The 18,837-nt window shown below is 38.5% G+C and overlaps 1 pseudogene; it reads right to left on the bottom strand.

Annotated features, from left to right (window-relative positions):
• Positions 1-17,234: 17,234 nt before the first annotated feature.
• LOC117089689 lies at positions 17,235-18,442 on the bottom strand (annotated as a pseudogene).
• Between the last annotated feature and the right edge of the window lie 395 nt (positions 18,443-18,837).

The following is an 18,837-nucleotide window of genomic DNA, read 5'->3' as shown; positions in this document are numbered from 1 at the left end:
ATTTTTTCATTTGGTTTTCAGTCACTAATTGAGTGACAGTGTTTTCTTCTGCCTATTGAACTTTAGATATTTCTAGTTTTCCCAAACTATGACTTTTATTTAAATCCTCAATATTATTACACCTATTGTATATATCTTTACCTCTCTGACTCATAATCTCTCTCATTTCTCATACACGTGTACACACACAATATATATATATATATTCTATAGTATACTATATGTAAATTATTTAATTTTCATTTTACTTGCTTTCATTTTTCATTATTTTCAAATTCATCCTTTTGAGTTTTATCCATGTCTTATTTTTATTATTATAGATAAAATTCTATGACTATGACATTCTTTTCATATCTTTTATACCCTATTATGTAGTTACTCCAGTAACTAGTTACTCCAGTAATTACATAATATACATATGATATATACATATAATGTACATAATAGACATATAAAAATAAAGAAGCGGCCGGGCGCGGTGGCGCAAGCCTGTAATCCCAGCACTTTGGGAGGCCGAGACGGGCGGATCACGAGGTCAGGAGATCGAGACCATCCTGGCTAACACGGTGAAACCCCGTCTCTACTAAAAAATACAGAAAACTAGCCGGGCGTGGTGGCGGGTGCCTGTAGTCCCAGCTACTCAGGAGGCTGAGGCAGGAGAATGGCATAAACCCAGGAGGCGGAGCTTGCAGTGAGCTGAGATCCGGCCGCTGCACTCCAGCATGGGCGACAGAGCGAGACTCTGTCTCAAAAAATAAAAGAAGATATGAAAAACATACTGAGAGGAATAAGGGTTAGATTTGCCACATGCATATAGATTTGTAAGACATGAACGAGTTGAAATTATAAATGAGAATGACTTTATTTTTAATTACATCCAAGTAGGCAAACAGCCAAGATCTTTCTGTCTGAGAAAGTAATTAATTTTCACTTTTCTTTAGCATAGGTTAAAGACAAATTTTAGAGTGGATAAGAAAGCCGTTTCTCTGTTCATTTTCATAAAAATCACTGCAATATTCTAATCTCCCAGGAATAGGAAATGTTTATATGGCATTAGATTAGTTGAGGTCTGAAGTGAAAGCTTGAAAACCTGTTTCAGTGACATTGTTCTTGTACTTTTATAGCATTCTTGTGTTTTTTACTGTGACACTCTGTCTGGTTCCCTTTATCTCCAGATTCCTATTACAGGTCAACCCTGTTTACTTCATCTCTAGAGGTAAAAGTTGACATAGTTTGTTTTTCTCAATTGTAAAGGTTTCTAGTATGCTATTGACTTAATTCTGAAAGCAAGACAAATATAAGAAGAAAAAAGGAAAGAACTAATTTTGGCACGATGAAGCTGTTTTAGATATTGATCATGGTGATGTTTATATGAGAGTATACATTTGTCAAAGCTCACATAACTATGCATGAAAAAAGCTGAAGCTTACTGTGGGTAAATTATGTTTCACTAAAAAGAGAGAGAGAACCTAAGACTGTCAGTTACAGCCAGGAAAAACTCCTATGCCATATTCAAATATCACAGTCATATTCAGATGAAAATTTTTCTGTTAATACAGTAAATATTACTGATGTGACCTTCTATATAAATCCATTTTAGCTTATCTACTTTCATCTTCAAAACTTTGAAAGAAAATAGCTTCTCAAAAGCCATTCACACGCAAATCATTGGTTTTTCAGAAGTTTACATTTAAATATAAGTTAACAGTACTAAATTGGTTAACTAAGTGTGGTTGATGGCCAGCCTCCAGAATGGCCCACAGTGCATCTTGCCTCGGGGTGTTCACACCCCTGTGTAGATCACTTCCACAGTGAAAGGGGCTGATATATGTAAGGAACAGGATATTGAGGAAATGGCAGTGTGACTTCTCATCCTAGGCCATAAAAGCATTATTAAAAGTTTCTGCTTTGCTCTCTCAGGGTAACATACTCATTGCGGAGGAAGCCAATTGCCTTGCTGAAAGGATACTCAAGCAGCCCTATGGAGATGTCCACAGAGCAAGGAATTGTTCCCTGTGAGGAAGCCATCTTAAAAGGGCATCCTCAAACCTGAGTAAAGCCTTCTCGTGACTGATGTCTGTTTTTGAGACGGAATCTCACTCTGTACCCAGGCGGGAGTGCTGTAGCAGGATCTCGGCTCACTGCAACCTCCGCCTCCCAGGTTCAAGCGATTCTCCTGCCTCAGCCTCCCGAGTAGCTGGGATTGGCTAATTTTTGTATTTTTTTAGTAGAGACGGGGCTTCACCATGTTAGTCAGGCTGGTCTCGAGCTCCTGACCTCCAGTAGTCTTTCCGCCTCTGCCTCCCAAAGTGCTGGGATTGGAGGCGTGAGCCACCGCTGCCGGCAGATTGATGTATTAAATGCAACCTATGATAGACCTAGAGCCATGCCACCCTCAGATTCGTGACCCATAGAATTCGTGACCCACTGTGAAATAATAAATACTCATTGCTGTTTTAAGCTGCTAAGTTTGGGGAATATTTTTGTTATATTGCAATAGACAATAAATACACTATTTTATTTTTCTGAAATATATTCAAACTCATATACTCTAGGACCAGCTACACTGACATAGAATACCATTTGCTGGAATTTTAAGCTCAATGATATTAATTAATGAAGTGAAGATATTGAAATATGTAGACAACGCATTGATTCTAACTTCTAATACAAACAAGATGCTGAAGAAGTGATAGATTTTTGTTTGTTTGTTTGTTTTTTTGTGTCAGAGCCTGTTTATTTCAAGGAAGTGAAACCTAATCAGAGTAGTTTAAGTAAAAACAGGATATATTGCAGGGATAAAACCTGGCGGAAGAGAAAAAGCTGAGTTCTTGGGAACTGGAAAGTTGTCAGGTGGTACTTCCTTACTTCCTCCTCCCTCCTTTGCTCCCGTTTTCCCTCTCATTATTTTCTCTCTTCTGTTTCCATGCTTGTTTCTCTACCTCCTTCTCCTTGCATCTCTTCTCTCTTTCTGTCTCTCTCATTCTCTCCATGTCTGTTCCTGTCCTCCCTGCTTTAATTTTCTCTACTCCTCTTTTCTTGTTCTCTATTTATCCCTCCTTTCCTCCTTCCCTCCGTCCTCCTTCCCTCCGTCCTCCTTCCTCTCTACAGCATTCCAACTTTCCTTCCCCTCTCTTCATCCCTCATCCCCTTGTCTCCTCTTCCCTCTTTTTTGCCTTTCCTTCTTTCTTCCCTTCTTTTCCTCTCTCCTTCCCTCTGCCTTTTTTTATACGTCCCCCTTTCTTTTTCTATTTCTCCATAATCTCTTATCATTCTTACTATTTGCGGTTTTTTTTTTACCCTTCTCTTCTGAAGGATGCCTACTTTTCCCCCCTAACTTCTGTCTTGGGCTGTTATCAACTCTGGTCCCAGTTCTAAGTGGCCTTTACAGGTTCAGGCCTACTAAGTTTATAGGAGAAATTGCAAAGTGGCTATCCATTGCTGAATTTGGCTTACAAATGTGTTTTGCTTGATCCAGTCTCTGATTCTCCTAGGTTTAATTGTTGATCATAAATTCAAAATATAAAAGAAGTATAGGTTGGCTCAAACAAAACACTTTTCTACACTTCAATAGTCCAGAACATATCTTTGCGTATTACAGATTAGTCTCAAAGTGGATATTCATTGTAATGAATTATGAAGAAAAATAAAAGTTTATTCAGATATTCAGAAGTCAGAAGCATTCTTTATAAAAATTTTCATAAAATATTTTTAAAGATGCTTAAAATATAAGCTCTAGACATGTAGAAAATTTGGATATGAGGACAATCACATTTCAGGGAATTTTAATGAGAAGTTAATTATATTAAATAAAAATAAAGTTGAATTGTTAACTCTCTTTTTTTTTTTTTTTTTTTTTTTTGAGGCAGAGTCTTGTTCTATGTCCCAGATTGGAGTGCGGTGGTGCAATCTCAGCTCATTGCAACCTCTGCCTCCTGGATTCAAGCGATTCTCCTGCCTCAGCCTCCCGAGCAGCTGGGATTACAGGTGCCCGCCACCATGCCAGACTAATTTTTGTATTTTTTTTTTTTTAGTAGAGATGGGGTTTTGCCACGTTGGTGGGGCTGGTCTTGAACTCCTGACCTTAAGTGATCCACCTGCCTCGGCCTCCCAAAGTGCTGGGATTACAGGCATGAGCCACTGCGTCCGGCTGAATTGTTAACTTTCTTTCATTGTTTTAGAAGAAACATAACATAAATATAAGATGCCCAAACATAAATACAAGATGCCCTAGCTTTTGATGCAATAGAGTCCAACAGATCCTAAGACACTAACGCCTTTAAAATTAGAGTTTTAAATGATACAAAAAGTATTAGAGATCAGCATTGACATCACCCTATACTAACAAGCATGAAACTGTTTCAATAAGTAGCTAAAAGACAAACTTCCTTCTGTCCATGGGCATAAATTAGCGAGTTCTTTTTTTGTAGGTGTGGGGAAGGGTCTCACTCTATTGCCCAGGCTGGAGTGCAGTGGCACGATCTCTGCTCACTGTAACCTCAGTCTCCTGGACTCAAGTTGTCCTCCCAACTCACTCCCTCCCCTACCAAGTAGCTGGGACTACAGGTGTGCACCACCACACCTGGCTATAAATTAGCAAGTTCTTGTATTCCTAACTAGTTACTTGTAAGAATGAATTGTGTGGGTTTGTTTTCATTCTCCAGCTAGTTCTAATATCCTTTAAGGCAGACTCAAATTTCTTCTGTCCTCCTACATTGTGAAGCATCATATTTTTCACATTGTGCATGCTCAACAAATGCTTGTGATTGACTGATAGTATAGTTTGCAAGTGGGACCCTATCAAGCATAATTATTTCCAAATGTGCTGCATATATGTAAATTGCAACCATTTCTTTGGGCAAGAATCTTAAATTAAGCTCCCGCAAATATCCAACTGAGTACTTTTTAATACTTTTTTTAAAAATTAGAAAGCTAATTCATTATCTTTGAAAAATTATCAGGAAATAAAAAATATAAAGAAGAAGATAATGTCACTTGTAATATCATTACCTGGAAATTTACTAATTTTTTGGTACACAGAGTATCTTCTATATTTTTTTCTTTGAAAACACTTGTAAATGCATGCAGTTAATTTTTTTAATTTTTCATCTTTACTTGGATATAGTTGACAAGTAGAAATTGTACATATTGAAGGCTTATAATTTGTTGTTTTGATATATGTGTTCATTGTGAAAATACCATCACAATCAAATTAGTTAACATAACCATCACCTCACGTAGTTACCTTTTTTTGTGTGTGGTGAGAGCACTACCCTCTCAGTACATTTCAGGCAAACAATATGGATTTGTTAACTGTAGTTACCATGCTGTACATGAGATCTCCAGAATTTATTCATCTTGTATAACTGAAACTTTGTATTCTTTGACCAGTGTCTCTCTATTTTCCTCACCTTCGATGCTGTGGCAATCACTGTTCTACTCTCTGCTTCTGTAAGTTTCACTCTTTTAGATTCCACATATAAGTAAGATCATGCAGTATTTGTCTTTCTGTGTTAGGTTATGTAATTGAGCCTAATGTTCTCCATGTTCATCCATGTTGTCCCAAATGAGAGGTTTTCCTTCCTTTCTAAGGCTTAGTAATATTCCATTCTATACAGTTCACATTTTCCTTATTCATTCATCTTTGGATAGACACTTAGGTTGTTTCCATCTTAGGTATTGAAAATAATGCTACAATGAGTATACAAGTGCAAATATCTCTTTGAGTTACTGATCTTTTTTTATTTTGGATATGCTGTGGTTTGAAATGTCCCCCAAAATTCATGTGTTGAAATGTAATCCCCATTATTGTGGTATTAAGAAGTGTGACCTTTGGGAGGTGATTAATTCATAAGGGCTTTGACCTAGTGAATGGGATTGGCACCCTTACAAAAGGGTCGGAGTACTCTCTTGCCCCTCTGTCCCTTCTGCTATTTGAGGGCACAGCAAACCTCCTCTCTGGAGGATGTAGCAGCAAGGCACCATCCTGGAAGCAGAGAACAATACTCACCAAACACCAATCTTGCCAATGCCTTGATCTTAGATTTCCCAGCTTCCAGAACTATGAGAAATAAATTTCTACTGTTAATAAAATACTCAGCCTGTGGTATTTTCTTATTCAAATGGATTAAGACAGATGTATACACAGAAGTAAGACTGTGGGATCATACGGTAGTCCTATTTTTAAATTTTTGGGGACCCTCCGTTCTATTTTCTGTAATGGCTGTACCAATTTCTATTCTCATCAACTGTGTACAAAGGTTCCCTTTTCTCCACATCCTCATCAACACTTGTTATCTTTCATCTTTTTTATAGTAGCTGCCCTAACAGGTATGTGGTGTTATCTCACTGTGGTTTTGATTTGCATTTCTCTGATGATTGGTGATGTTGAACATTTTTTCATATGCTTGTTGGACATATGTATGTCTTCTTTTGAGAAATGTATATTCAGGTCTTAGTTCATTTTTCAATCACAGTACTTGTTTTTTTGATATTGAGGTTTTTTAGTTCCTTATGTATTTTGCTTTTAACAATTTTTTTTTTATTAAAAAAAATTTAAATAGGGACAGGGTCTCACTTTGTTGTCCAGATTTGTCTCGAACTCCTGGGCTCAAGTGATCTTCCCACCTCAGCCTTTCAAAGTTCTAGGATTACAGGTCTGAGCCACCGTGTACAGCTGAGTTCCTTATACATTTTGGTTATTGTACCCTTATCAGATATTTAGTTTGCAAATATTTTATTATTGTTAGTGAAAATGGAATTATTTTCTTAATTTCCTTTTAGATAGTCCATTATTTGTGTATAAAGATGCCACTAATTTTTGTATGTTAATTTTATATCCCACAACTTATTTAAATTTGTTCTAACAGTTTTTTGTTTAGTCTTTAACATTTTCTACATATATGATACTGTCATCTGCAAACAGTGATAATTTTTCATCTGCCTTTCCTATTTGTATGTGTTTTCTTTTTCTTTCTCCCTTCCTTTCTTTCTTCCTTTTTTTTTTTTTTCTTTTGTCTAATTGCCCTGGCTATGACTAGTATATGTTGACTAGAATTAGTAAGAATGGGCATTCTTTCCTGGTACTGGATCTTAGAGGGAAAACTTCCAGTTTTTCCCCGTTGATTATGATGTTTGCTGTGGGCTTTTCATATATGATCTTTATTGTGTTGAGATAAGTACCTTCTATATCTATTTTATTGAGAGTTTATTTTTTATTATGAATGGATGTTGAAATTTGTCACATGCTTTTTCTATGTTTATTGAGATGATCATGTGGTTTTTATGTTTCCTTCTGCTAATGTGGTATACCATACAGATTGTTATTTGCAAACCAAACATCTGAACCATCCTTGCATCTCAGGGAGAAATCCCACTTGATCATGGTGTATAATCCTTTCAATTGCTGTGGAATTTGGTTTGCTAGTATTTTATTGAGGATTTTTGCATCTGTGTTCATTGGGGATATTGACCTATTGTTTTCTCTTCTTGGAGTCTTTGTCTGGTATCATGGTCATCCTGGTTTTGGTAGCACGGTGATGCTGGTATAACAATTCCTGTTTTCTTTTGGTTACTATTTACATGAGATATCCTTCTGCATCCCTTCACCTTCAGCCTGTGTGTCCTTAAATCTAAAGTGAATCTTTTGCAGACATCATATAGTTAGGTATTGTTTTTATTTTTGTTTTTAAATTCATCTAACCACTCCATGTCTTTTTTGGGGGAGTTTAGCCCATTGGCCTTTAAAGTAATTTTTGATAGGTAAGAATTTACTCTTACCATTTTGTTAATTCTTTTCTGCCTGTTTTGTAGTTATCTTGTTCCTCTCTTCTCCTGTTGTCTTTCTTCTCTTGTGGTTTGGTAACGTTTTTGTGGTGGTATGCTTTGATTCTTTTCTCCTTATTTTTTATTTATCTACTGTATGGTTTTTCGTGGTTACTATGGAGTTTACATTAAACCTTTTCTAGTTATAGAAATATGTTTTAGGCTGATAACCACTTAACTTCAATTACATACATACATACCGCATATTTTATTTCCCCTTCACACACTTTATATAACTGATGTCAGATTTTGCCTCTTTCTATATTGTGTTTTCATTGCAAATTTCTGTAGTTATAGTTATTCTGACTAGTTTTGTATTCTAATTTATATATGAGTGTTAACAGTAATTTTATTGCCACACAGTATTATAATATTACATGTTTGTGTTATGTTTACCTTTATAGTGAGATTTATACTTTCATATGCTTTCATGCTGTTGTTTAATGTCTTTTTATTTCAATTTGAAGAACTTCCCTTAGCACTTTTTGTAAGGCAGGTCCAGTGGTGACAAATTCCCTTAGTTTTTATTCATCTGGCAAAGTCTTTATCTTTCTTTCATTATTAAAAAACAATTTTGGCAGATGAAGTCTTCTTGGTTGGCAGGGTTTTTGTTTGTTTGTTTGTTTGTTTGTTTCAGCACTTTTAACATATAATCCCACTCTTTCCCAATCTGTAATGCTTCTGCTGAGAACTTTGCTGATCTATAATGTTTCTACTGAGAAGTCTTATTTGGGTTCTTTTCTGTTTGATAAGTCACTTTTCTCTTGCTACTTCAAGAATTATTTTTCGTTTTTGTCTTTGGCCTTTGACAATTTAGTTATAATGTCTCATTGTAGACCTCATTGGCTTCAATCTATTTGGGGATCTTTGGACTTCATGAATCAGGATGTTCATTCCACTCTCTAGGTTTGGGAAGTTTTTAGCCATTATTTCTTTAAATAGGCTTTCTCTCTCTTTCTCTTTCTCTTCTCCTTCTGATAAGGCCATAATGTATATATTGGTTCACTTGATGGTGTCCCCCATTAGTTCTATACTTTTTTCATTTTTTTTCCTTTTGTTCCTCTAACTAGATATGTTCAAATTAGCCTTTGAGTTCATGGACCTTTTCTTCTACATGACTGAATTTGTTGTTAAACTTTTTATTAAACTTTCATTCTTTTTGTTCCAGGATTTCTATTAGGTTCTTGTATATAGTTTCTATTTTCTTTGTTGCACTTCTTATTTTTTTTCATATATTGTTTCCCCCAATTCATTTAGTTGTTTATCTGTGTTCTTTTGTAGCTCATTGAGCTTCTTTAAGAAAATTATTTTGAATTCTTTGTCAAACAGTTAATAAGTCTCCATTTCTTTAGGGTCAGTTACTGGAGCTTATTAGTTTGCTTTGCTGGTATCACGTTTGCTTGATTCTTCATGGTCTGTGTAGCCTTGCGTTGGTGCCTGTGCATTTGAAGGAGTAAACACCTTTTCCAGTCTTTACAGGCAGACCTCCTTCTGCTGTGGCCTTGAAGTGATGGGACTGTCTCCTGGGATCATGGTTTACCGAGGGTGGAGTTGTGTCATGTCATTGCTGCTGAGTCTGCAGTGAGGTCTGCCATTAGTGAGTCTGATACTGGGAACATAGACAGGTGTGAATCCTGACTGGATGGGACTACCTCTGTAACCATGGTCAAGCAGGGCTGGAGCCAGGTCAGGAGGCCACTTCTGGTCTGCAGGTGGACCCACAGATGGCAAGACTCTACCAGGGTTATAGATGGTTGTGGCTCCTGCTAGATCCTTGGGTGAGCTCCTGTTGGGTTCTGGATGGGTTGCTGAGTGGGCAGGACTGCTCTGGGACTACAGTACAGCAGAGTTGGAGCTAGGTCACAGGGCTTCTTCACAGTCTAGTTAGGTCCGTGCTTGGCTGGCCTTTTACCAGGGGCACAGATGAGTGTGGCTCCTCCCTTGATGGTCCCTTGGTGGAAGGGGCTAGTGGCAGGACTGTGAAAAAGTGGGGCTGGAGCCAAGTCCACAGGGATACAGGGCTGCTTCTTGTCTGCAGCCAGGACCATGGTCACTGAGTCTGCCACTGGGGTGTGAGCCTGTTTTCTCAAAACAACCCTCTTGGTCTTGGGTTCCACCAATACTTTGCAACCTTCTGCTAGGATCTCAAAGTTCTCCTAAAGGCACTTTTGTCCATGGATGACTGCCAAATTATTATTTCTCTTGGTGTTGAGGGTGGGCATAAGCTGGGATCTCCTATTCTGTCATTTTGCTCTTTATCTCTTGGCATACATTTTTAAAATACAAAAATGGGATCACTTTATACATACAGTTTTATAACTGTCTTTTCCATTTAGCCGTATATTAAGGACACCTTTCCATGTCAATGAATATTGGTCTACAGTATATAAATATCATTCCATGTACTGTACTTTATTTAATCAATCATTTTTTGTTGATTTTAAGGCATTTACATGTTTTGTATTATAGACAATGTATAGTTGAACATCATTGATTTACCTTTCTTTAGAAAAAAATTTCCAAAACAGAATTGCATAACAGAAGTTCAAGCTCCAAGCATGAGGTCAATAAATACTTGTTGAATAATCATCAACTATGTGACTAATAATGGGGACACAACTATTGTTTAACTCATTTGGAATGGTTAATCTTTTAGACATATGAAGGTGTATTATAAAAGTGTGTATATACACTTTTGCATATAGTAGCTGGGTCTACAGGCGCACACCACTGTACCTGGCTAATTTTTCTGTTTTTTGTAGAGACAAAGTTTCGCCATGTACCTAGCTGGTCTCAAACTCTTGAGTTTAAATGATTTGCTTGCCTCGGCCACCCCAAGTGCTGGAATTACAGACGTTAGTCACTATACCTGGTCTGTAAAAGTATATTTTTGAAGTCTTTTTAATAGCTTCACTGACAAATATTTTGAGATGCTTATTCAGAGAGAATGTTTGTGGTCTAAAGTTTTGGAGAGACCCAATACACTGTTAACTTGTAATCTCAGCACTTTGGGAGGCCTTGGCAGGCAGATCACTTGAGCTCAGTTCAAGACCAGCCTGGGCAACATGGTGAAACCCTGTCTCTACCAAAAATACAAAAACTTAGCTGGGCATGGTGGCACACATCTGTGGTCCTAGTTACTTAGGAGGCTAAAGAGGGAAGATAGCTTGAGTTCAGGGTGCGGAGGTTGCAGTGAGCCGAGATTCTGCCACTGCATTCCTGCCTGGGTGATAGAGTGAGACCCCATTTCAAAACAAACGAACAAACAAACAAAAATACACACACACACACACTGTTAACTATCAAATATTGATAGCAATATTTACTGTGGGGAAATAACAAACCACAGTTGTTCTTGTGGTTGATATTAGCAGCAGTGTCATACATTAATAGTGTCCCTTACCAATGATTTAAACATTTTAAAAATAGAGATAATAATCTCAGAGTTGTTGAGAGGGTTAAGTGAGATAATCCAAGGTGCTTGTCAATGGTAAGCAGGTAACAAATATCTGTCCTACTTCCTAGCATTCCTAATGATGCCCTACTCCTAGCAGGTGCTCATTAATGCTGTGAAGATACTGGAGTTTTCAATAGTGACATATTAACAATGACCATTAGACTTTATTTCATATTCAGATAGAGTTTTGTATACTTTTGAGTGTATTCAAATGACTACATAAAGCTACACTAATTTTATTGCTTGTTAAAAGGAAGATAATCATTGAAAAGTATGAATTACAGTTTTTTTAAAAAAGTAAGGATAGTTTTCTTTCCTTCCTTCCTCCCTCCCTCCCTCCCTCCCTCCCTCCCTTCCTTCCTTCCTTCCTTCCTTCTTTTTTTTTTGAGATGGAATCTCACTCCGTCGCCCAGGCTGGAGTGCAGTGGCGCAATCTCGGCTCACTGCAAGCTCCAACTCCCAGGTTCACGCCATTCTCTTGCCTCAGCCTCCTGAGTAGTTGGGACTACAGTCACCCGCCACCGCGTCTGGCTAACTTTTTGTATTTTTAGTAGAGTCGAGGTTTCACCATGTTAGCCAGGATGGTCTTCATCTTCTGACCTCGTGATCCTTCCACCTCAGCCTCCCAAAGTGCTGGGATTACAGGTGTGAGCCCGGCCGATAGTTGCATTTCTTTTAAATTCATCTAATAACTATAAATAATCTAAAATTCAATAAATTAGTTGGGGAATATATTTTGTCATGTTTGTTTTGTTTTGTTTCGTTTTGTGACAGAGTCTCACTCTGTCACCCAGCCTGGAGGTGCAGTGCAAGCTCTGCCTTCCAGGTTCAAGTGATTCTCCTGCCTCAGCCTCCCGAGTAGCTGGGACTACAGGCACGTGCCACCATGCCCAGCTAAGTTTTTGTATTTTTAGTAGAGATGGGGTTTCACCGCGTTAGCCAGGATGGTCTCAATCTCCTGACCTCTTGATCTGCCCGCCTGGGCCTCCCAAAGTGCTGGGATTATAGGCGTGAGCTACTGCGCCCAGCCTAACACTGTTTTGGTTTTGTTTTTGTTTTTAACTTACCAGTTGCAAGTAAGTTATCATGTGCAACTAAAACTTTTTGAGATATCTGCACAACCTGCACAAATAATTTAAAATCCTCTTTTGGCCAGGTGTGATGGCTCACACTTGTAATCTCAGCATTTTGGGAGGCTGACGTGGGAAGATTGCTTGAGCTCAGGAGTTCAAGACTGGCCTGGGCAGCATAGTGAGATCCCTGTCTTTACAAAAAAAAATTATTTTAATTAGGGGAGTATGTTAGCACATGTCTGTAGTCCGAGCTACTTGGGAGGCTGAGGCGGGAGGATCCCTTGATCCTGTGAGTTTGAGGTTACAGTGAGCCCAGATTACACCACTGAACTCCAGACTGGGTGACAGAGTAAGACCTTGTCTAAGAAAACAAAACAAAACAGAAAAGTCAAACCCCTTTTCCCTCTGAAATCTCGTTCTCTTAGAGAATATTTTACTTGCAATTAAAGGTAAAATTTATCAACCCAGATTCTTTAAAGTATAGGTCGACTTAATGTGATTTTCCCACTGTGTATGTTTTTATATAAGCTGGATAAAAGAAAAATGGAAAAAAACTATCTTTTCCTTGAGACCATTTAAATTTTAATTTTAAACCTCACATGGAAAGCAATGTTCAGTTTGAAGTGAAACATTGTATAGCAATGTATTAGAGATTCTGGGGCAAGTTCAATCTAATTCAACTAATAAATATTGAGCACATGTTATGAGTTCAACACTGTGTTGGGAATACAAAGACAAATTTAATCTGGATGTTAATGCTGGGAGAGAATTTAGGAATAATTTAATACAAACCCTTCAATAGACAGAGGAGGAAATTAAAGGTCCTGAGAGATGAAGTGGCTTTCTCACAGTTAGTAGATATAGTAGAGCCAAGATTAGAACACTTCCAATTTGGTATCGCTTGCATTGCCTCACACTCACTGCTCCAAGGTTTTACAAAAGATACAGTTTTTACATTGACTAGAACTCATGTGGCTGGGCTATCCCAACAAAGCAGGTCGGGAAAATTTCCGTGATAGTCAGCATCTCAAAATAGCAGCTAGTCACTGCAGCTCTGTTCCCAACTCTGGAAGAATGAAAGAAATTCTAATTATACAACTGGCACTGGACAAATAGTCCCTCTCACCAAACATTTGAGAGCTAACTATGTGCCTGGTTCTGTGTTATACCTTAGGAATATAAAGTAGACCCCAAACAATCCTTGTCTTTAAAAAACGAATAGTGTAGTGAAGGAAATAAACCTATGAAGAGATAACACCAGTAACATTACATAGCCAAAACCAATGCCTAGGAAAATGCATTCCAATTTTTTTTTCTTTTCTTCATCATTATTTGTTAAAATTTTGTTATAGTGAGAGTGTTTTGGCCAGGACACAAATACCCAATCTTTCTTCAACACCGCTCCAAGAAGTGCCCGTGGCAGAAATTTGCAAAAGAAACAATGGCAAAGCAAAGCAAAGTTAGCACTTGACTCCAAACCTCAATGCAGAGAAACAGGATAGTTTTAGGGGAGCAGTCATTATGTTGGTCTAGTTGGGTTTAAATGACCTGGCCAAAGCACCATGTTACATTCAAACCCAGATTTTAGATCTTATTCTGGTTGCATGGAACAAAAATGTGTGTGTGAGAGAGGGTGGACCAGCTGATTCAGCCTCTGCCATTGTGGGTCAGCCCCACGCTTAGTGCTCTGATGGCCTGAAAGAGAGAATCACAGAGAGCCCCTGCTGCTGATATTTTACACTTGGAAATCCCACCACTAGCAAATGTGGCCTCATCAGTGACTTTAAAAGCAATAAGCACCTCCTCTTTACTTTGACAGTTTGGTGCCCTTCCATAAGACATTTCCTCCCTAGAGTATTCTGTTTTGTTTTGTTTCCTTTTTTTAGTGCCAGATAATCTCCTTGAAAACTTCACTTAAATTTTGTTAAAAAAACATTATTTTCTTTCTTTTTTTTTTTTTTGAGACAGAGTCTCTCTCTGTTGCCCAGACTGGAGTGCAGTGGCACAATCTCTGCTTACTGCAACCTCTGCCTCCCAGGTTCAAGCGATTCTCCTGCCTCAGCCTCCCAAGTAGCTGGGATTACATGTGTGCACCACCACTCCCAGCTAATTTTTGTATTTTTAGTAGAGAAGGGGTTTCACCATGTTGCCAGGCTGGTCCCGAACTCCTAACCTCAAGTGATCCACCTGCCTCGGCCTCCCAAAGTGCTGGGATTACAGGCGTGAGCCACTGCCCCAGCCCAAACCATTAAATTTGGATCAGTCCTTTTCATTATATCATATCATCTATTATACCCAGGCTAACCATTAGTGGCCACCCTGTGAAGTGCAGATAAAAATAATGTATATTCTTAGTTTGCTTTCCTCGAGTTAATAGAAGAGTTGAAAATTTTAACAGAGGAGCTGATCATTCACATAGAGCTTTAAGTGTTTTTAGATGGGCCATGAGAAGTAAAGCAAACATTTTGAATTATTACAGCTCTACAATTCTAGTGTGAAATGATTTTTATTTTTTAAACTTGTTTGCCCAGTTAACTTTGGCATTACACAAGAAATGGACAATCTGACAGAATCTGATGATTATCTCATGAGGAAGTACAGCTACCTACATTAGAAAGCAACAATATGGCAACTTTCTTCTTAAGAGTTTTTCTCCTTTAATCTTACCTCTCCATAAATATGATCTGAGTAATCTATAACTCTAGATACTTGCTTTTTAAAGCTTATTGCTTTTAATGACATTGGGCTCATAAATTTTTGCATGTTAAACCTCAATGGTTCCCCCAAAACACATTTTTGTTCTCCCATAATAACATGCGTTTAATGAGCTTGTTTATCAGATACCAATCTGCAGGAAAGTTAATCATTTTATTTATGTACTCAATTCAATCCAACATACATCGATTGCATGCCTACTATGTGCCAGGCCCTATGCCAGGTGCTGGGAGTAAAAAGATGTGTAAGACATAGTTCTTTCTTTCCAAGAATTCAGTGTGTAAGGATAAATAGACTAGATATCTATAATAAAAGATTGAAAAATGCTATAAGAGCAGTAGGAGTATAGTACTGAAGGAGACAGAACATAGAGGCATAATTATTCCTGGGTAAAAGGGAGAACGGGGTTGGAAAAGAGAAACTATTGGAATTGGTGCCATTACCATATGGCTGCACCCATGATGATTTTGAGATTCTGATTTGATGTGCTGGTCTAGCTGCTACTTCTCTCCCCTTCACTAACGATTCTAAAATTTATAATTCTTCATGTAGCTCAATATTTTTTTTTTTTTTGGTATTTCTTCCTGTGCCCCTTGTCCTCTTCCTCTTTAGCAAACCACCTTTCTTCCTTGTTCATAGAGCAAATTGTTTCTCTCATATGAACAACCTCAATTTCCTGCTCTCCTTCCCCATTCCATCCCCCCACCCCCAGTGTTTTCTATGAAGATATTCTGGCCACAAGTTTAAAGTTCAGACACATCTTCCTGTGCTCTGGATTACATGAATTCTTGCTCCTTGGAAGAATTTACTGCGTCAATGATTTTCTCTTTTTTTGTGTTTTCATCCTTTCCCTTTAGCTTCTTCTTTGCATTCAGAGGTCCTCAAATGTCTCCCATCTTTAAAAAGTAACACAAAACCTCCACCTCATTTTTTACTTTATTTTTATTTATTTATTTATTTTCAGATGGAGTTTTGCTCTTGTTGCCCAGGCTGGAGTGCAATGGTGCAATTTCAGCTCACTGCACCATCCAACTCCCATGTTCAAGTGATTCTCTTGTCTCAACCTCCCAAGTAGCTGGGATCACAGGCATGCGCCACCACATCTGGCTAATATTGTATTTTTAGTAGAGATGGGGTTTCACCATGTTGGCCAGACTGGTCTCAAACTCCTGACCTTAGGTGATCCACCCACCTCAGCCTCCCAAAGTGCTGGGATTACAGCCATAAGGCACTGTACCCAGCCCTTCCTTCCTTCCTTCCTTCCTTTCTCTCTCTCTCTTTCTTTTTTTTTTTTTTTTTTTTTTGTTTTTGTTTTTGTCTTGCTCTTGTGCCCCAGGCTGGAGTGCAATGGCGCAATCTCAGCTCACTGCAACCTCTGCCTCCCGGGTTCCAGTTATTCTCCTGCCTCAGCCTCCCGAGTAGCTGGGATTACACAGGTGCCTACCACCACGCCTGGCTAATTTTTGTATTTTTAGTAGAGACAGGGTTTCACCATGTTGGCCAGGCTTGTCTTGAACTCCTGACCTCAGGTGATCCGCCCGCCTTGGCCTCCCAAAGTGCTGGGATTACAGGCATGAGCCACCATGCCCAGCCATTTCTTACTTTAATAACCCTGTCTTTCTCCTCTCTATCAAGCTCCCTGATAGAAGAATTTACCATTTATTTCAATGCTGACTACTATTTGGATACTTCTTCCATACTTCACTAAAACTTCTTTGACAAACTTCATCAATGCTTTCTTGTCAAATTCAATGTTCTCTCTTCAGTACTACTCTTACTTATCCTCTCTGTATCATTTTATATAGTTAAATATGCCTTTCTTCTTGAAAGTATCTTTTACTCTAGCTTTCAATATACTGCTCTTTCTAGATTTACCTTTTACTTTTCTATTTTATGTCCTTTGTTGTTTTCTTTTGACTTCCATTTACATCTCAAGGAGTGATTATTGGCTCAAATAGTGAAGATAGGTTGTCTTTTATTTTATTTTTTATTTTTTTTTACCTTAAGAAAAACTAATCGCTTTATTTTTCTTCTATATATATTTAGAAAATTGGTCTGAGAAGAGGTCTCATGAGATAGACCAGAGGACTATGTACAAAATCAAGAGTTCTAAACCAGTAAGAAAAAGGGTACAATGAAGCACACATCCCCAGGGTGATGGCAGCCTAGGACCTTCCCATCAGTGGGGAGGCAAGATCTTTGACGGCTTTTGAGTTCAGCTGAGGGATTGTGCTGATTTTCAGGAGTTTGCTGCTTGCATACTTATTCTTGATGGCAATGAATTTAGTTAAGTTTTCGTTTACTTTCACCACATTCTTGGCCATGTGCTGCATGACTTCCAATACTTCATTCTCTGTGTATCCTGTGTAATACTGCTGCTTTAAGTTCCATTTTCCTTGTCCTAGAAGCTTCTGAGACAAGCAGCAAGCAGCTGCTGCTACCTTAGAAGGATGATAATGCACCATATCATAGTCGATGAGAGTCAGCTCCATCAAATATTTGGCTAAAGTGTGCTGTTCAACATCAACTTCCCCGGCTTTTGATGCTCGCCTTAAGAAGTGTAGTGGCAACGGTCAACCCAACTCAAATTTCAATTCTTTCAAAATTAGAGTTTCCATTTCTCGGATTTGGGAACTGGTATAAGCGTTGTCTGTGATATAAACAAAGTCTTCAATATTTGGAGAAAACATCTCCTCATACTTGGAAGCCAAGAGCAGAGCAGTAATCCCAACTAATTGAAGCTTCTTCCGGGAAACTGGCTGAACCTGTAAAAAGTGATCCATAATGGCAACATACATGTACAGAGTCTCCTGCAGAAGCCTAAACTTGGAGTGGACCTGCACCAGCCAGTCCACCAGGATGGCATGCATGCGTCCATTTATATCTCTTCCATCTAAGAAATGTGGGTTTATGGACTGCAAAACCTCCAGCTGCCTGAGGTACTGATAGATATACTTAACGTAGTCATTGCAGAGCTGAGGGTTCTCCCAATCTTCATTATCAATGTCCTCGATTTTGCAGAGCAAGGCATCAGAAAAAGCTTGGCAGAGATTCTTTTCATGGAGACATCCTCAGGTGTGGGAGAAGGACCCTTTGGAGCCAACATTTCCATCTGTACTGGTTTGACAGAAGCAGTAGGTTTCAGTTGTTTGTTGATATTTGTTGTTTTGGTGGGTTGAACTGGTACTTTGGTGTTCTGAGCTTTCTTAGCTACTTGTGCTGCTCTGGTTATAACTTTATTTCCAATTTCTTCTAAAACAGTTCACCTAATAGTCACATGACTCTTAACTGTAGAATTAAATCCTGTGTCAATATCCTCCAAATCACTGGACACCGTCGGGCGTCGGAGCAGCGCCATGAGGGATGGGGAAAGCAAGAGTGCCAGCCTGGCCCAGGGAGGGACAGGGACTGAAAAGAGATAGTCTTTTAATACTCCCCAAAACACATGGACTACACATGGTAGCAGTGTCGCCAAAGAGAGAGGAAATGATGCTAGGTCAATTCGTCCATCTTATATCTCTACATCTATTTAATTTTTTCTTTTGTCTGCTTAGCACCATAGGGTGGTATTCAGCTCACTCCATAACTCCAGAATTGGGCAGATGATTTCAGTCTGTCCAATCAGAGTTTTCTACTTCCTAGTTATAGTAATTGGACTAAGGATGAGCAACAAGACTATTTTCTGAGTCTTTTATTACAACTACAGGGAAAGAAGGTGGCACAGTTCTGCTGTACCTGAAGTCTGGGTAATGTATATGTAGTGTTGCC

The sequence above is a fragment of the Trachypithecus francoisi genome, unplaced genomic scaffold (genome assembly GCF_009764315.1).
Source record: "Trachypithecus francoisi isolate TF-2019V2 unplaced genomic scaffold, Tfra_2.0 Lachesis_group11, whole genome shotgun sequence".
In the NCBI taxonomy this organism is placed as follows: Eukaryota; Metazoa; Chordata; class Mammalia; order Primates; family Cercopithecidae; genus Trachypithecus; species Trachypithecus francoisi.
This window is presented reverse-complemented; position numbering and strand designations above follow the sequence as displayed.